This window comes from Bos mutus, chromosome 23 (assembly GCF_027580195.1).
Source record: "Bos mutus isolate GX-2022 chromosome 23, NWIPB_WYAK_1.1, whole genome shotgun sequence".
Classification (NCBI taxonomy): domain Eukaryota; kingdom Metazoa; phylum Chordata; class Mammalia; order Artiodactyla; family Bovidae; genus Bos; species Bos mutus.
In genome coordinates, this window is record NC_091639.1 from 560,324 (window position 1) to 579,146 (window position 18,823).

Here is an 18,823-nt window from a genome sequence, read left to right on the forward strand (position 1 = left end):
GCCTTGCCGGCACTCTGGGGAGGACTCGTCACCTCCGCGTGCTGCTGGACACGAGCTTTCCCAAGTGCTTTGATCGTCCTCTGACGGTGCAGCCCCTCCACAAAGAACAGACAAGCAGAGCTGAGTTCCGGCTCGTCCGCTCAGGGTTCACGGCCCCTCAGCCCCCAAAGCAGACTTGGCCATGGATGACGAGGCTTGTCTGTCTGGTGGTCTGACGGATACCACGGCCTCCATGCTGCAGCCGTGACTCTGGCTCAGTGGCTGCTTCCCCTGGGAGTGGATGTGGCTGACGCGGGGGCCCGCCAGAGGCTCTTGACCAGCTGTGAGTTTCCCCTCCTCTTTGAGGCCAGCCAGGCAAGGAGCACTGGCCCTGGCCTGGCTCTGGAGCCCTGGTCACTCCCACTGGCCTCCCCGCCTCCCATGCTCAGCTGCCCATCACCCGAGGCCACTGTGCCAGAGGCAGCCTCCGGCCCAGCCGTGCCTGCGGGGCCTGCAGAGCAGCCTCTGCCAGATGCGGCCTAGTGCTCCCCCGGCCGCTCTGCCCACTGTAGGCTACTGCCCATCGCTGTTCGGTCAGACATGCTCAGCCTCCACCCGAACCCTGCCTGACTTGGCTTCTACTTGAAAAAAGATAGTATCAATGGTTCCCTATACAGAGATTTCCAAATATAGACTGAGGGTTAGTTTTTTAATCCCAACTCCCAAAGAAGCTAAATGTAAATAGAATTTTTAAATGTTTACAGGCGCAGAGAATATATTGGTGGTTCTCAGTGTAGTTCAAATTGTTAATGGCCTCTTGAATTTTTATGTTAAAATTATATATTAATTTACAATTTCACTATTTAATTTCCATTATTAATGTCTTATTTAAAATGTTTTTTAAAATCATTCAATAGTTTTACACTCTTAACCAGCAGAACTCTGTGGCTTATAATTATTTGCCAATTTCTTTCTGTTTGAACTATTAAAAGATAGCAGGGAGGGGCATACAGCAAACACTCTTCAAAATGTTTATTTGAAATATCTTTTGTTTATTAGCAACACTTGTGAAGTTTCTAATTAATACAAACAAGGCTCTGACAGCAATGGATCAAGGGTTTAGGATTACACTAGGTGCTTGTAGTAAAAGTAGCATTTTATAATTTAAGTGGGACAATTAAGACATTTTGCTTTTGATGTTGATTGAGGCTTTCCAGAACTGTCGTTCACTGAGGTGATCTCTCTGAACAGACAGGATGCATTGGTGCCTCTTTTGAAATGCTACACCGTGGGCAGCTGTGTGCAGGACACAGACCCGGTCCCTCAGCAGGGCTGTTCCCTCTGGGTCTGGAGGTGCCTCGTGGCTGCAGGCCTGTGAGCAGTGGCGCAGGCCTCTGGGCGGGCCAGGTCGTGGCGGGGTGGATGTGAACCAAGCATGGAGAAATAACAGGAGACGGGGAGGCCAGTCCACCAGATCCATGAGCCCTCAAGACTGAAGTTCCAAATGCCAGCTTCAAGCTCCCTTTCCACACCACAAACCCCTTATCACTGAGGGCTAGAGAATCAGAGCATGTCTATGCTGGGAGCAAGTTGAGACATCATTCCGTGAATGCTGTTCCCTTCACAGGTGGGGCCACTGAGACCCAGAGAGGTGGCCTCGTCGGTCCAAAGTCCCACAGTCGCTGCAGAATTAGACTGGTCCTCAGGTCTGCTGATGCTGGGAAAAGCCCCTGATGCTGGGAAAGATTGAGGGCAGGAGAAGGGGACGACAGAGGATGAGTTGGTTGGGTGGCATCACCGACAGGATGGACGTGAGTTTGAGCAAATTCCGGGAGATGGTGAAGGACAGGGAGGCCTGGCAGGCTGCAGTCCATGGGGTTGCAAAGAGATGGACACGACTGAGCGACTGAACAATGACCAGGTGTGCTGGGCCTAACCAGACCTCTTCTGCTGCAGCCTCTGAGTCAGCGGCTCTGCTCTCTGACCCTCCGAAGTCCTGGAAAAGTCATGGCTGGAGGCTGGATCCCTGGTGCAGCATCTGAGCTCCCTGGACAGAGCAGGGCCCCTGCCTTTCAGACACAGACAGAGAGACAGCTGGGATAAATGGGGCTTTCCCGGCCTCTGCTGCCCTGGGAACTGGGAGGAGGAGCGGGGCAGGGGTCCTGTTTGAGTGGGCAGGGGACACGCTCAAGAGGGGGAGGCCCTGCCAGGATCAGATGGTCTTCTCTGCTCACCTGTCAGCCAAACATGGAAGGTGTATGCGGAGAAGCCGTCAACAGCCAGCGTGGGGACGACCCCTCCAACCTCCACCTGCTCTGGAAGTGCACAAAAGTCTTGAGAGGCTGCACACACGTGGTCAGCGGGCAGAAGCGAGTCTGGGTCCCAGACATTCTGCAGAATTGCTCAGACACCTGGAGTCACCGCCAGGCACGGCCAAGAGTGAGCCGGGTCCCTGCTCCCAGCGCAGGGAGTTCAAACAGTGGTTCTCGAATCAGGACCACGTGAAGACCTGACTGAGATGGGCCCGCAGGAAGGCACTGTACGTGTGCTGGCACCTTGGGCCCTGCCAGTCCAGACAGCCTGCTCCTCACTGCCGCTCCAGGAGGCCTGCTCTCTACTTTTGTTTCCAGGGATGCTAAGATGGATGCTCCCCGAGGTCGGAGCTCTTCCAGCCGCTCGTAGATGGAGCGCAAGCGCTGTGCTGTGGGGTCAACAGACAGCAGAGAGGGCGGGTATTCTTGTTTGATGACACCCCTGACTAACAGAGGGCCTGGCCTGGAATCAAAGCCCCTGGCTGATCATTCCTCGGGGCTTCCCTGGTGGCTCGTAAAGTAAAGAATCTGCCTGCAGTGCTGGAGACCTGAGTTCAGTCCCCGGGTAGGGAAGATCCCCTGGAGAAGGGAATGGCTACCCTCGCCATCACTTCTTCCCCAGTCAACCTGCTGAAAGATAAATTACAGGCAATAAAACCTTGTCCTCAGTAATGGTTCTTTACTGAAGGACCCTGTGCCTTCAACCCTCCTCTTAGGACACAGCTTTCTGCCCAGGTCCCCTCCTGACCTCCCACCCCGCACCCTCAGAAGCAAAGCCCACAGTGTTGAGGCCCAGAAAAGTTATTTTCTTTTGGCCAACAGCAGGCACTTGGGTTTATACATCTCTGTGCTAGTATCACAGGGGCTGCAACGGCGAGAAGCTCAGGACCACGGACTGTGGGCTAGGAGGCCTGGCTCTGTGACCAAGGAGGCCCCTAGCCCAGAGATGTTGGGGGTCATGCGAGACACGTCAGCTGGACAGAGGTAGGAGAAGCCTTTGAAGCTGCGTCCTCTGAGCCCACCGTCCAGGCTGTGGCCGGGGTGCCAGGTGGCCGGGAGGGTGAACGGATCTGAAGGCAGGGGAAAGCACAACTCTGCCCTCTGGCAACCAACTGCATTTTCTTCGGGCCAGTCTTCTTTGCACTTACCCTTAAGTATACACCCAGAAATAAAATTCAAATACAGCTCGGTGGTTCTTCCAAGGAGTTCAGGACCCTGTTGATTACAGGAGTATGCCATAAGCGAGAAGGAGCATCTTAGGGCCGTTCTTGGTAAACACGGGTTGACACGAACCCATAACACTGCACTGGACCGTGTGTCTTTTCTGCTTCATAAACCTCTGTGACCGAGGAGCGGCCACTTGAGAGACGAGGGCACAACCCAGCTCGCCTTCAGGGCATGGCTGCTGAGCCTGGAGGGCTAGGCCAGGGTGGCGGTGGGCTGGGGGTGGAGGGAAGACAAGGAGCCCGGGACGGGGCCTCTTCCCGGGGGGGCCGCCCCGACTGGTCACCACGCTGGCCTGCGGGACAGGGGAGGGCTCACCCCCGGGAGGCCCGGGACAAACAGGAAATTAAACGCGGTTGTTTCAAGGCCAAGATGTGTGCCAAGGCCGTCAGCTCCCAAGCCCAGCCTGGTGTTCGGGTGCCGCGCGGGGCTCGGTGAGGCCTGTTTCCTGCAAAGGCTCACAAAGGCCCACCAGCAGTGTTTATAAACCCACCAGCGGGGCCGGCTGACCTCACGACGGGCCGGGTCACGTAAACAGCTCGTTATTCTGCAAACGGACACGCACAGTCCCCTCGGGCTGGAGCCGCTGTGCCGGGACCGTGGGAAACACCCCCACCCTGAGGGGGCAGCCTGGCCCTCAGAGCAGCGAGGTGGGGGCCCGATCCGCACAAGAGCCAGTAACTTGTTTGTAACTGCTCCAGAGCGGAGGCAAGATTAGGGCAGAACACAGAGCACTGAGACGCGCGAATCTGGGGTCAGTCTATTCAACAGGCTCTCGGCACGCACGTGTGCGTGTGTGTTCCCGAGAGTGAGTGAGTGTGTGGTGTGTGCGTGCACATGCACACATCCCTTGGAGGTTTGCTCACTTGGTAGCATTAATTTTAAAAGGACAGGTCCAGGGGAATTTTATGAGGTAACATCTTAGAATGTAGATATTATACACGGGATTTCTGTTCTCCCAGTAACAGCAAGCGGGTGAAATTAAAAGAGAGAAACAGAATTAAGGAAGAGCAGCCCCGGCTATCTGAGATGAGCTCCAATATGTAGAAGCATCTCACTCCCCTGGCAGGAATCTCCAGGGAGACGGGGAGGGGTGGTAATTGCTTTTAACCCATGCAGTCTGCTTGGTCTTCATTTGCCCCAGAATCATGGAGCGTTGACACAGCTGGAAACAGTGCTGATCGCCGAACAGCAGGTGTGAGGAAGTGAGTTTAGCGCGATTTAGAGCTGAGTCACGGCTCCAGGGGCAGGACAGCGGCGAGCCCCTGGGTGCTGGCCGCATGCCTGGGAGGGGCAGAGGGACACTGCCTCCACACAGAATAGGATCTATGACCCCCGCATAGACGCTCAGTGAGCACCAGCACAGCCCCGCGGCGGCGTAGGCATGACGCTTCAGGTGCCGACAAGGCTACACCCTGGAAAGCAGACGCGCGAGCCTCACGTCTGGGGGTGTCACAGTCTCCAGAGAAGCTCAGGGAGCAGGTGGGGGGGGGTGGGAGTTTGGCTCACCGTAAGGTCAGTTTAAAAGGGAGAGAGAGCAGTCTTAATCTATACCCTAAAGTATAGAGTTTGGAATAAATTTCAGTCTGAGACCAGATTAGTCAAAAAATGTCTTTGGTTTTAAGCAGGTGCGTGAGTTACGGAAAGTGTTTTGGGAATCCTGAGACCTGGAGCTGGGGACTAGGTCCCAGCCTTCAGACAGGTCATCCCCAGGAGCTCAGGGGTGGGAGGCAGAGGGGTCCGCGGGTGGAGGAGGTCTGTGTTCACCTTCCATGAGGGGTGGGTGGCACCAGCCCGGGGCTGAAGTCGGGAGAGCTGAGCCCCCCAGGCCTCGGGCACTGCCTGGGGGCTCAGCAGCTGCACTGACGCCTGAGGCCTGAGCCCGGAGATGCGGATGAAGGCCAGGCATGAGCCCACACCCTCGGGAGCCTATCCTCGGGGCTCTGAGAGGCGGGCTCACCCCAGGATCACGGCGCGGAGAGACATGGGCACCGGGAGGGAGGGGCTTGCGAGGATGCGGCCTCCTCACAGGCCCCGGCACGATGACCGAGGCACGGCAGGGGTCACTGAGGGCTGGTCGCACAGAAGATTGACTCTTCAAACGGGGACCTGGGCGCCCCACGCCAGGCTGCAGAGAAGCCAAGGCATCAGCGCCCATGGGGGAGCGCTGGGGTGCCCTGCTGGCCACCCTGGGGGTCTGCCTCACCCAGCTCTCTGCCACAGGCCCCCCAGCGGGTTTGGCCAATGAGAGGCCTTGGCGGGCCCTGGAGGCAGGAGGAAGGGAGAGGTGGGTATTTCTTCCTTCCTGCCTGGCCCCATCCCCTGGGATCTGACAATTCTGGAGAAAGCAGGTGCTTGGAAGCAAAGGTTGCTAAATGCCCGAGGTGCAGGAGGGTGGGGCAGCCCCTCACATCCTCCCTGGCAGGGATGCGGGCGGCTCTGTGGCCGTGAGGACAGTGAGGAATATCCACCAGAGTTTAGGAGCTACTGATCTCTGACTCCAGCAATGAGAAATTTGTAGCTCAAGAGTCTCGGAACCTAAAAATCTGTGAACTTACGTAGAGCCTAGGAATCCATCTCTCCCCGGGGCAGCTGTTCTGTGCCCATAGGTATTCGGGGTTGTAACAGTGGACGATTAGGGGCGATCCTCTCCATCAGTAGGAGCAACTTGAGATGGACTACACCCTGTCCAGACTACACAACGTTCCTCCCAAAAGGGTGAAGAAGATAGTCTGTGCTGACCCGGCAGGGAGCCCCGCCTGATGCTCCTGGGGCGGTGAGTACAGGGCCCTGGCCCCGTCACTCAGGAGGCCCTGATTTGGGGTGTTGCCACCCCGTAACCACTGTGCAGGGCGCCTGTAACTCCGAGTACACCACGTGGCTCCTCACTGATCTCAGAAGCCGCTTGGGGTGCTCCCTGGCAGCCCTGGCCACGCCTGCCCCAGTGGCCCATCCACTGGGCTCTTAAAGGAGACCTCGGACCCTGAGCCCCCAACGCTGTTACTGGAGCCAGAGTCGTCCACCAAGCATTTTCAGGAAAGAACCAGAGAGTGAACCCTTAGGTGTTGAGAGTCCCCCATCTCCGTCATGACCACTGGGCTCTGCTCCCATAGCCTGAATACACAGAGAGGGCGGTTTAGTTCCCATGAAGCAGTGTATACAGTCACCAGAGCTGGAATTTCATATCGTTTTCACCTCATGAAATCTCCTGACTTTCCTTCAGCACTTGAAGATGTGGAAACCATCCTGAGCTCGTGGATAGACCTGCCAAGCTGGGGGCTGGCTGTGGTCCCCAGCCTCTGAGGATGGCAAGTATTTCATCTCCTCCGTAAGACTCTATACCTTAGGCCCTGGAGCCCTGGACCAGAGGCACCTGGACAATTTTCTCTTGATGGATGTGCGGAGGATGGTCATGTGGGGAGAATAAAGAATTGTTGATAAAGAGGTGGTTGCCTGCGGCAAGAAGCTTAACACGACCATAGCTTTTCAGAAAAGAGGGAGAGGTTAGAAGCAGAAGGCTTGGCAGGAATGTTCCCCACGGGGGTTGAGGGCACAGCTCCCTTCAGGGTGAAAGCTCTGAATCCACCTTTGAGGATGATCAGGCTCAGCCTGCCACGAGGTTCTCCAGTGCCAACCCCCCGGGTAAACCGCCACCTGGGTTCATGGTGCGCTCCCCGTCTTCAGCGGGATGGAATGCTCGGGAGGGGTAGGTGGGGTGGGCCATGGAGGCAGTCCATGAGCCAGGGTGCTCCAAGCTGCCCTGCTGTGGGGTCAGTGCCCAGGCTGGGCCCTGAGCCTCCAAAAGTCCAGCCCTGCCTGCCCTGCCCGGGATACCTCTGAACCTTCCCCCACACAGATGCGCAGGACTCAGCCATACCTCCCGCTTTCCTCATCTTTGTTCGTGAATTTACCAAATTAATGCATGCCGATTCTGAAAGACAAATCCAGCCATTTCTGAGTTCGGCAAACAGAAGGCCAGCCTTACCCCTCTCTCAGCAGCTCCCCTCCTGGCTAACATCTCACCTCGAGTGCAAGCGGCGTCCTGCATAATCCAGGGCCTATGTTCACACATCGGGTCTGTGTTTGGGCTATTCTTTATGTATTTTGTCCATCTTTTCATCCTCGTCTCTTATGCCTTCATGAGGTCCCCTGCCAGGTCCGTGCATAGGGACCCGCACGTGTCATCTGCAGGGCACGCCACCCTCGCCCAAGTGGAAATGGAGCAATGCGTTCATCGGTTTACCAGTGACAGACGTTTGGATCAGCTCCACTTTTTTGGCCGTCAAGCATAAGGCTGCGGTAACATTTGTGTACAAGTCTTTGTGTGGACATGTGTTTTGGGAGTTCTCACTTATCTTGAGTAGATACCCAAGAGTGGAATTGCTGGGTCATATCGTAAATCTCTTCTTAACATTTCAGAAAAGTGCCAGACTGCTATCCAAACTGACTGCACCAAGTGTAAAGGCTGGAGCGTTGCTATTTGCTTTTAAAAATGCTTTGAGTTCTTTTTAGCTAATGTCGCAGCAAATCAAGATTAATCATTGCAACTTATTGGCCATTCTGGGGAAAAGGTAGTTACTTTCAACGGTTCTTTACAGAACCAATTTCATCTCAATGATTTGTACTGATGTAATATCTGGGGTATCCATCCACCTTCAATTCAAAACAATAATCAGATCAGGAGACTTTGCCCTGTTCTGACATTTCTATCAAATCCTTCACCCCTGGAAGTTAACGTTCTTGACTAATGTCTCTGTGTGTAAGAGACAAGGGTCAAGCCAGAGACGAAGAAACCCAGATGCAAGTTTACTACGTAAATACGTGCTTTGGTTGTCTGAAATGCCTGTTGTCCTTACGTTTGAAATGCCTCCTAAGTCAGTCGTGTGTGTGTGTGTGAGAGAGTCTCTCAGTTTTGTTTCAACTCTTTGCGACCCCGTGGACTGTAGCCCACCAGGCTCCTCTGTCCATGCGATTCTCCAGGCAAGAACAGTGGGGTGGATAGCTGTTTCCTTCTCCAGGTGATCTTCCCGACCCAGGGATCAAACCCAGGTTTTTCTCATTGCAGGCAAATTCTTTATGCTCTGAACCACAGGGAAGCCCAGTGACAATGCACACTCTCAGCCAGCCAGGAGTGAAACCTGGAATCTTCTGATCTGCGGTCAGACGTGTTATCCACGGCGACAAGGGCTCCTGCACGAGTCAGTCATGCCCAGTAGCAGTGAGCAAGCATATGTCTGTTTATCACGCATGTCATGCCCTGTGATCTTTATATTTCAAGGAGGACTTAACATGCCAGCCCATTAAGAGATGTGGCTCTATGATACGAAAGCAGCAGTGATAAGCGGGTCTCGGGAGCCACTTGGGAAGGGGCACCGTCCAGTGATCAGACTGAGCGCTGCCTGTGTTTAATCTCAAGTGTACGGGGGAAATCCTTTTAATCCCAAGTGTACAGCAATTCCTCAGGCCAGAAAGGCCCCTGATAAGTGGTCTATCTGCTCCCCACACCCCCTCCTGGAAGTCAGGAGTGCTGCTGAACCAGCTCAGGTAAGAAAGTCTGCCTTATGTGGGGAAAACAGAGCTCTTCCCAGCAGCCGGCTACTCTTAGAGTCAGACAATTCCAAGAGAATTCTGTAGGCGGGACTGTCTCCATCTGTGGTGAGCTTGGACATACATGAGGAGCCCCTGGGTGTCCCTGGACCCCTGACCCAGGGTTCCAAACCGCCTGTGTGCCCGTCTCCCCAGGACACCCCTGAAGCATCACCCTCTCTCCAGGACACAGATGGCTCCTCCCCAGACTCCCTGCAAGCCCTGGCCGAGGCGTGCGGGGTCCCGCCCCAGCTTCAGCCAAGCAGGAAGCAGGGTCTGTGCTGAGCCCCTCACACGGCAGGGGGTGGGGCGGGGGGCTTCGGATCAAGGCTCTTTCCCACAGCTCGACTGTGTGTTTTGGCTCTACTGAGACTCGACTGAGTTAACACTGAGAGACCAACATTAAAAGACTATGTATGCAGCCGTGTAGGAAGTTCAACTTTAAAAATAAGCATGTCTTTCAAGTCCAAACATAATGTTTTGGGGTCACTGGGGTTCAAACCCGTGAGAAAGAAGGAATCCGTCAGGATGGAGGCAGCCCTGCCTGAGTTGCGGTGGGGAGCCCGGGGTCCCCGAGATTGCCCAGAATCCCAGGCCATCCACTTCCATCTCCCTCGTGAGGACCCCTCAGCCTGGGGATCGGGGTGCCAGGCCGCCAGGTGGGGTCTGAAGCAACAGCAGGAGGGAACAGAAGCGAGGGCAGCGCAGGGAGAGGGGCGTGCACGTCAGCGGGGATGTCGCGGTTGCAGCCTCGTCACCCATGGTAACAGGCTGGACGACACAGCTCCCCGGCCGCACACCATGGCCTCCCAAGCAGGTTCTCGCCCCAGCCGAGGAAACGGCCGTGCGCCCTCAGCAGCTGCGGCCCCGGGCCCCTGCTGGCCAGCTCCGCTGGGGCATGAATGGGCGTCAGGGGACCTTGTGAAGGTTGGGATCCTGTGAGACCCCCAAGCTGTGGAAGCTGTCTCCAGAGACGCCTGAGCCAGCTCCGCCACAGCCTCATACGGTTCTGGGGGCTTCATGGACCCCACGCCAGAGCTCCTTCTCAGGGTCGGGTTTCACACTCTTAGAGAGCGGTCCACTTGGGGAAATGGAGACTCTCATACCCTCTTTTTAATGCCAATTGCAAAACAGTCCAAATAGTGCAGTAAAAACAAAAAGAGCAGAGCGGAGGAGGGAGCCGCCCTGGTCAGAGGGCCTGCACCCACTCTCCTGGCTGCAGGGGCCTGAGGCGGGACAGAGGCCACGCCGGGCAGGAGGACTCGCGTCACAGACAACGGGGTTTCATTCTCCGTCTTGAGCGACCAGGGCTGACCTCTGACCGCCTGTAAGGACGGAACTGCACACGTGCATTTTGTATTTGAACTTGCCGTGGTCACACTGTCTCCTGACCACTCTTTCTCCACCCAGTCCTCTTGATCTTGCCGTAGTTTAGAGTTTGCAATACTCACAATGTAAAGAATTCATATGTAGCTGGTAGTTCTTTCCATCTCTGCAAAGAGATGGGCCAGGATGACAAAGTGGCCAACTGTCAAAAAAGCTTTTTCCAAAGGAGCATTTTAAGTAATTTTACCACTTACTACAAACAAAATAAACCTTTCCCTTTCCTAAGAAATACTGATTGCAGAGAACTGGAGCAGTTCATTCAGTGATTACAGTTATCAGTTATTAGATAATCATGGGTTATTAGTACTGTAACTAAGAGAAGAACAGCACTATCCTTTCCCACCATGAAACTGGGGCGTCCCAGCTGGAAGGGTGGTCCCCAGGCAGGCAGAGCAGGAGGAAGAGCCCACGCCTGGAGGGAAGGCAAGAGGATAGGAGGGGAGTGCCCAGCAGGCGCACACAGGTGTACCTGCCAGGAGTGCCCGGGTGTGCCTGCCTGGTGTGCCCGGGTATACCTGCCAGGCATGCCCTGGTGTACCTGCCAGGCGTGCCCGGGTGTGCCTGCCAGGTGTGCCCAGGTATGCCTGCCAGGCATGCCTGGGTATACCTGCCAGGTGTGCCCGGGTGTGCCTGCCAGGCATGCCTGGGTATACCTGCCAGGCGTGCCGGGTGTACCTGCCAGGCGTGCCGGGTGTACCTGCCAGGCGTGCCCAGGTGTGCCTGCCAGGTGTGCCCGGGTGTGCCTGCCAGGCGTGCCCGGGTGTACCTGCCAGGCATGCCCGGGTGTGCCTGTCTGGTGTGCCTGCCAGGTGTGCCCGTCTATACCTGCCAGGCTTGCCCAGCTGTACCTGCCAGGTGTTCCCAGGTGTACCTGCCTGGTGTGCCCAGCTGTATCTGCCAGGCGTGCCCAGGTCTGCCTGCCAGGCATGCCCGGGTGTGCCTGCCAGGTGTGCCCAGGTGTACCTGCCAGGCGTGCCCAGGTGTGCCTACCAGAACTGCCAACACACACACAGCTGAGGAGGGACTCAGAGATCTGATATCTTTGGTATATATTCAATTGACTTGCATTATTTTATCAATCCTATGAATTAAGAATTTAATTTTTCTCTCTCTCGTGGATAAAAGCACTGGGAAATCAATGGGCAAAATTATTTCTCTGGGATTTCACTGTTGTGAAGCCTGCACCAGGATTACCATTCATAACATTGACTTTTAACCTCAAAATCCTACTCCTGGGAACCTCTTCTAGAAAAACAGTCACCCCCACACACAAAGAGCCATGTCGGGCTGTTCATGCAACAAAATATTGGAAACTGCTGCTTGTCCATCAGGAAACACAACTTCAGACACTCACTTTTCTGCACCATCAAAAGCTGTACTTTCACTCAACACTTTTCACCTGCTTTAAACCAGGGAGGCCTGGCATGCTGCAGTCTATGGGCTCACAGAGTCAGACACGACTGAGCGACTGAGCAACAACAACTTTAAACTGACCACCCTTCTTTTTACTTAGTCTCATTGTAAGGAATAATATCTAAGACATAATGAAGATATGTGATATTCCTACATATTTTTCTCTGATCTACATTAACATTTTTTAAATTCCCTATAGAATTTGTAGTTCCCATGTTATAATAGCAAAAGCAGGCCATTCTTAATGTGTCAAAGTCACTTATTAATCTGAATTACAGTAGATGATAGCCATCACACAGACAATCCTAAATCTACTTTGAAGTTGAACCGATCAAGAAACGTCTGGCAACTATGAACCTTCCACCACACCAAAGATAAGGGCGCTCTCCTCACAGGATGTATGGATCACGGGTGATCAGTCACTAACCTAGTGAGGGCTCCAATATTTGGGGAAATACTGGAAAATTAAATTAAAATTATTCTCTGGACATAGTTTATCTTTTAGATCTAGATGAGATTAGTTTGGAAAAGGAGTCTCATTTAGTCTGGAAAATCTTCAGAGTGCAATACAGTTCTGGGCTAACCAGAAGCTTTCATTGTTCATTTGCTAAGCTGTATCCGACTCTTTACGACCCCACTGACTGCAGCACACCAGGCTCCTCTGCCCTCCACTATTTCCCGGAGTTTACCCAAACTCATGTCCATCGAGTCGGTGATGCCATCCAACCATCTCATCCTCTGTTGTCCCCTTCTCCTCCTGCCCTTAATCTTTCCCAGCATCAGGGTCTTATCCAATGAGTCAGCTCTTTGCATCAGGTGGCCAAAGTATTGGAGCTTCAGCTTCAGCATCAGTCCTTTCAATAAATACGCAGGGTTGATTTCCTTTAAGATTGACTAGTTTGATCTTGCTGTCCAAGGGACTCTCAAGAATTTTCTCAGCTAAATAACCTTTATAAGAAGTAGGCTTCAAAATCAAGCAATCTTATTTTGAATTAGCATATTTTAGTCAAAAGTATGGGATTAGTGATCAAGTATCAGTCAGGAATTTCTGCACCCCATTCCGAGACCAAGTGACACTGACATTCTGTTTCCTGCCATGATGACCCATTGATGAGAGGTGAGAGACGTAGAGAATACTGCCGGCTATAAAATGCCTGCGATCACTAAAGATAAACCTTTTTTAATATAAAAACTCACAGAATGAAGAGAACACTAAGATTGCTTTTTGGATGAAAATGTGTATCTGTATGCTGCCTAAAATAACCTTATATACCATTAGTGACACATGTGCTCCAGGTCTGATGAGGAAATTCACAGAACAGAATACTATTCAGCCATTAAAATTAGGGTTTTTAGTATATGAAAATGTTTCTTATGAAGTCAACTGGGGTTCCAGATATAGCATACACTAAATTCTATTAAAAATACATATATGAAAACTTGAATCAGTTCAGTTCAGTTCAGTGGCTCAGTCGTGTCTGACTCTTTGCAACCCCATGAATCGCAGGACACCAGGCCTCCCTGTCCATCACCAACTCCCAGAGTTTACCCAAACTCACGTCCATCGAGTCAGTGATGCCATCAGCCATCTCATCCTCTGTCGTCCCCTTCTCCTCCTGCCCCCAATCCCTCCCAGCATCAGAGTCTTTTCCAATGAGTCAACTCTTCGCATGAGGTGGCCAAAGTACTGGAGTTTCAGCTTCAGCATCTTTCCCTCCAAAGAAACCCCAGGGCTGATCTCCTTCAGAATGGCCTGAATAGAAATACGCAAAAATCATATGGTTGATTACCTCTAGGTAGTGAGATTAATAACTTTTTTTTGTTGTTATTTTTCTTCTTGATGCAGTTTTAAGTTTTGCAATAGTGAGTGTGTATTGCTTTTAAACCCTGAGTTTGTTTTCAAGCCTCTTTTGCAGCACACGTTTGATGAGTCTGTGAGCTGGGCCCCTGTGACAGAGGAGGACGAGCACGGTGGTCCGGGAGCGAGAGGGAGTGAACGCTCCACAGATGAACGTCTTCCCCTTGGATTAGAGTCCCTCCTCTCCCAGCTGGGGTCTACTGGCTGGTCTCCGGCCACTGACGCTGGGAGGCTCAGCCAAGCCCCTCGGAGGACTAACAGATGTCCAGCAGGGCCGCGTGACTTGGTTGGATCATCAGGGGCTGAGATGCCTTAAAAGGGAGCCCTGGGCGCTTTTACAGACAGCCTGCCTCGCCTTCTAAGACCCCAGAGAATCAGAAACAGATGAGGGATCAGGCCGCATCCTCACACGTGAGAACTGCGGGCCCGCCGGGATCTCACAGTCCTCGCTGGGAAAAGATGGTCGGCTGGCACTCCGGACAAATCGCCTGGATGCTGAGGGGTGACAACCTCCAGGAAAATACGGTCCCATCCGTGAGCCGGCAGTCTGCCGACAGAGACCACGAGAATCTGTCGCTGCAGGTCTGAGAGGCAGCCGAGACTGCTCTGGACGTGAACACTGCCCGATGGGGCCCGGCCCAGGGCCGAAGGAGGAAGGACCCAGCATCCCAGCCAGGCGGGACCGGGGAGCACGCGGAGCCCGGCTCTCCGGCTAAAAAGGCGGCTGCTTTTTGCAATCAAATGTTGCCATGTAACAAATTTTTCTCATTCTTTTGTGGGTTTAGTTCTTCCTTTTCTCAAAGTCCTAATTACTAGTTTCACATCCTAACACTAAATAGCTAGGAAGCCAGATCTGAGAGAACCAACCCTACACAGAAAAATGCCAGATGTTAATAAGGCATGATTTTGATTTAATTCATAGTTTCTCATCGGTAACAATCACAGAGTCCAATCTTTACAGAGACTCTAATGGGAAACAATAGTGTTAAAATTTCAGTTATTATTTTAGAACCAGTTGAAACGGTCAAGGAAATTACCTAGATGTAAGTCAGAATCTCTACCAAAGGATACTGTTGACTGAGAAAGACACAGGCTCCCTAAGGAGGAGCCCAAGGAGAGAAAGGTTCCGGGGCTCACGCTCCCGCCTCCTGAAATCCTCACACGCACACACAGACACCTACACACAGAGAAAATGCAACACATCTAGTCGGCCTGGATCACCACCCACAGGACTGCAAGGCCTCAGGGGCCAAGGGGACAGCCCAGGATGGGTCCCGAAGGCCCTGAGGTGTCAGCTGGCACATGGAAAAACCTGAGTACCTGCTCAGTATGAAGGTTGCCTGGGAGAGGTGCTGCTAAGTCGCTTCAGTCGTGGCCGACTCTGTGCGACCCCGTAGACGGCAGCCCACCAGGCTCCCCCGTCCCTGAGATTCTCCAGGCAAGAACACTGGAGTGGGTTGCCATTTCCTTCTGCAATGCATGAAAGTGAAAAGTGAAAGTGAAGTTGCTCAGTCGTATCCAACTCTTAGCGACCCCATGGACTGCAGCCCACCAGGCTCCTCCGTCCATGGGATTTTCCAGGCAAGAGTACTGGAGTGGGGTGCCATTGTCTTCTCCGGATTCTGGCCGAATGCTGACCTCAACTCAGCCAGCCCACCCAGCTGCAGCTGAACCCACCCCTGCAGCTGCCTGCTGGAGCTTCCGGCCGGTCCAGGGAACAGCGCTCTCTCCCAAGGCACAGCACAGGTGGGGCAGGGAGCAGAGACCCTACCGTCAGTCCCTGGGTCCTCTATCCAAGGTCAGCTCAGAGCGGCCCCTAGGGGCAAAGTCCGTGTGGCTTTCAAACCCGGCTCCTGGTGTCCGCGGCAGAGGCTCCGTGTGTTAAGTGTGTCGGGCACAAGACACCGCGAGGAAAGCCTGGTGTCAGCACCCGCTTGCCCCAGAAGTCTTTGCTTTCTAAGAGTGTGAAAGGCTTCTCCATCCCTTTACAACCTTTTTAAATCCTTCTGTGCTGAATATGTGAAACCTGTACCATGAACCTGAAGAGTCGTGGCTGGACCGAGAGACAGATCTCTGCAGCAAGGCTGGGCTCTGGCTCCCCCAGCCTCTAACCAGCCTGACTGCCCCCTCAGAGCCCACAGGCCCACTTCCGGAAGGACCCTCACGATCGTGGACATCGTGTTGGGAACTTCGGCTCCTAGCAGGTTAGGGATCCCAGGAGACCAGGAAGGCCTGCTGATCCGGGGACCCTTACCCAAGTCTCCAACACGGACCGCCTCCCAGGAGTCCCTGGGCACGGCTGCTGTCACCGCGGCTGCATGCTCCATCTCCCGGGGCTCATGCTTAGCCATGTGGATAAAGAAAGGCCTGGTAACCTGTTGTTAATACAGCCGGTCAGAGGTCAGACTTTGTAGGAAGCTGGTGACACAAAGATTCTGAGGAGCGTGTCGATGGCAGGTGATGAAGGCACACGGCCTCTGCCCCACAGGGCCCCCGAGGTGGGCTCCCCGAGGTCCAGGGGAGGGGCCCGGCCGAGAGGCCCTGCAGCTGCTGGAGGCAGGCGGCTGCCCGGCGGGTGTCCTTGGAGCAGCCTTCGTGGAGCAGCAGAGACTCTGAAGGGCTTCCCTGTGGATGCTGAGGGCAGACCGCTGCCTCCAGGTCTAGGTGGGACCCTCCCCAGGCAGGACTGTTCTCAGAAGGGGGATCGGGACTGCAGACCCCCTTGAGTGGCATCTCCAAAGGGCCTCCTGTACCCGCTCAGCTGGACCCCACCTGCCTCCCTGCAGCCCCGTCTGCTCCCTCCCCATCCTGGCCACTCCCCTGACCTCCAGGTCATCTGGTATCAGGATGACAGGTTTCAACAACCAACTGCTTCCTGGCTCATGGGACAGGTCCTGTCACCAAGGATGCCCTGGAGCAACGCAAACCAGGACAGGGCGTTCCCAGCTCTGACCAGCAGGGCCAGCACCCAGCATCCCAGAAATCTGGGGGTACTTATGGAGTAGCCATATGTGCAGGACGCTGCAGCCCTGGGCCAGGATGATAACACACCAACATTTTAGGGCAGTTTAAATTTAAATTTTACAGGGGACTTAACTCTCCTCCTAAGGCTGTCGGTGCTCAGTGTAGACCCTGGGCTTGGACTCAGGGTTGGGTTTGTGGGTGTGTGTCTCCATCTACATGGCACTCTCCCCACCGAGGAGGCCCACCTGAACCCCGAATATACACCTGCTTTTCCAGTTAGACACTCACCCCTCAGGTTTAAACATTAAAGGTAGGGATTAACTGGTCCCATCACATCATGGCAAATAGATAGAAAAACGGTGGAAACAGTGATAGACTATATTTTGCGGGGGGCTCCAAAATCACTGCAGATGGTGACTGCAGGCATGAAATTAAAAGACACTTGCTGCTTGGAAGAAAAGTCATGACCAACTTAGACAGCTTTTTAGAAAGCAGAGACATTATTTTTTCAACAAAGGTCCATCTAGTCAAAGCTATGGTTTTTCCAGTAGTCACGTATGGATGTGAGAGATGGACTATAAAGAAAGCTGAGCACCAAAGAATTGAGGCTTTTGAACCGCGGTGTTGGAGAAGACTCTTGAGAGTCCCTTGGATACCAAGGAGATCCAAGCAGTCCATCCTAAAGGAAATCAGTCCTGAATATTCATTGGAAGGACTGATGCTGAAGCTGAAACTCCAGTACTTTGGGCACCTGATGCAAAGAACTGACTCATTGAAAAGACCCTGATGCTGGGAAAGATTGAAGGCAGGAGGAGAAGGGGACGACAGAGGATGAGATGGTTGGATGGCATCACCGACTCAATGGACATGAGTCTGAGTAAATTCTGGGAGTTGGTGATGCACAGGGAGGCCTGGCGTGCTGCAGTCCATGGGGTCGCAGAGTCAGGCATGACTGAGCGACTGAACTGAACTGAAGGTGAGCAGTGTGAGGGGAGCTGACTTCTATTAAATGTGAATATCCTTGTCTGTTTAAATCAGTTTCTTTCTTTTTCAGAATACAAGTGCCCCTTTGATCTTCCACGGAGAAATTCAGACGGTCCAGCTGTATCTGTGAGTGAGGAAGCTGATCCCTGAAGGGCGTGAGTGTCCGCGGTCAGCAGGTTTGGGAGGGAAGCAGCTCCCTGGCACCAGGCAGGCGTTTGCCATCCAACCTGGGCATCGGCTCATTATGACGCTTTCATTGGAGTGTAGTTGCTTCGCACTGTTGTGTTGGTCTCTGCTATGAAGCAGAGGATATGTTTACATATATCCCCGCAGATCCCAGCTTCCAGTGTGTGCACATACACCCCCTCAGACCCCAGCTTCCAGTGTGTGTGTACACACAACTCTGATCCCAGCTTAGAGTGTGTGAGAAGCATACTTCTGTTTCCTTCAAGAGCAGGCAAACCTGTTCCTGTCCCTTCATCCACTCCTGTAGCAACCTGCGACGTCCCCTGATGGGAACCCAGGTTTCTTCCCTCCTCAAACACCGTCGCCTTGAGCACCGCCCCGCCCACGTCTGAGTCCCACTTGACAGGAGCACGCAGAGCCCTTCTTTCAAGCGGCTGCTGCCGGCTCCACTGCAGGCAGCACACAGGAAGGAACAGCCTACGGCCACACCTCCCTGAACGCGCCCAGTCTCGTCTCATCTCGGAAGCTAAGCAGGGTCGGGCCTGGTTACACTTGGATGGGAGGAAGGAAATGTCAGTGGAGGCCTTTGAGTGTTTCTAACTTTTCCTCTTTGTGGCATTTACCCAGAATTCTTTGAGCCCAACAGCCAATGGCATCTTTACTCACCTTGAGTATTATTGTACTCTCACCAAATCCTTTAGGAAACTCCTGAGAAAAGAAAGGAAAAAGTCTTGTCAACTGTAAAAACCACTGCCTGAAGGCACTGGAGAGAAACCAAAGGCAGCTGAGGCGTGGAGGAGCCCTGCCTGGGGAAGGGAAGTGCTCTGGGGGACTGCGTCTGGGGTTTCATCAGACCAACCCTGTGCTCAAATGAAAACCCACCAGTCTCAAGAGGAACACACTGCAGTTCAGAGTCCTTACAGCAAATCAA